Below are 1,397 nucleotides of genomic sequence, written 5' to 3' on the forward strand. Positions count from 1 at the left end.
AATATGGCACTTCCTCGGAAGATTGGAAATAGAAACACCTTACTATCCAGCAATTCCTCTACTTGGTATTTACCCACAAGAAATATGAGCCATAGCACGAGTAGATATATGCACACCAATGTTCATAGCAGCACTATTTACAATAGCAAAAAAATGGAGACAGCCTAAGTGCCATCAATTGAAGAATGGATAAGCAAACTGTGGTACATACACACAATGGAATACTATGCTACCTTGAAGAACAACAAGGAAGCTGCAAGTCACTGCATAACGTGGATGAACCTTGAGGGCATTATGCTGAGTGAAATTAGTCAGTCACAAAAGAAGAAATATTGCATAAGACTATTATTGTAAAAGACTAAGAAAAAGAACCCACCCTAAAAGGATTATATATATATATATATATTTGCTGATCACCAGGATGTATGGGATGAGAGGAGAGAGGAGGGGGAAGGAGGGAGGGGAAGAAGATAGGTCACAGGGTAGGGAATAGACACAGGATAGCTTTGGTGCTGGGGGGTGGGGGGATAATACACAAGAAAGGGGAGGGGAATGAAAGAACAAGCCCAACGGGAGAACAGTTAGGTAGGTTCACATGGGCTAAGTGAGACAGAGGTAAATGGTGTATGCACAACCTCAGAACAACAAGGCTCCAGGATACAGGGATTGAAGCATGGTTTGAAAGGGTAAAAGAGGGGAATAATTTGGAAAACAACTACCTGGCCAACTGATTGGAAGAAATCCATATGTGTGCTCATTCCAAAGAGAGGTGGCCCAACGGAATGCAGAAACCATCGGACAGTATCATTGCTATCCCATTTTAGTAAAGTTATACTAAAGGTAATACAGAAACAGCTGCAACCATACATTGACAGAGAACTTTCAGAGGTTCAAGTGGGATTCAGAAGAGGACTTGGAATGAGGAATATCATTGTTGATGTCCGATGGATCTTGGATGAAAGCAGAGAATACCAAAAAGATGTTTCTCTGTGCTTTATGAACTACAAAAAGGCTTTCGACTGTGTGGATCATGACAAACTATGGACAACATTGTGGAGAATGCGTATTCTGGAAGACTTCATTATGCTCATGAGGAAAATGTACATAGCCCAAGACGCAGTTGTTTGAACAGAACAAGGGAACACTGAATGGTTTTAAATTAGGAGAGGTGTGTGCCAAGATTATATTCTTGCACCATACTTAAGCAATCTGTATGCTGAGCAAATAATTTGAGAAGCTGGAATATATAAAGGAGAACGGGGCATCGTTTGGATTGGAGGAAGACTTTAACAATGAAGAAAAAAATGTAGTTTCCAAACACTTCATTTTGTTCAGATCAACCATCAACACTCATGAAAGCAACAGTCAAGAAATCAAATGACATATCACACTGGGGA

This window comes from Chrysochloris asiatica, unplaced genomic scaffold (assembly GCF_000296735.1).
Source record: "Chrysochloris asiatica unplaced genomic scaffold, ChrAsi1.0 scaffold00361, whole genome shotgun sequence".
Classification (NCBI taxonomy): domain Eukaryota; kingdom Metazoa; phylum Chordata; class Mammalia; order Afrosoricida; family Chrysochloridae; genus Chrysochloris; species Chrysochloris asiatica.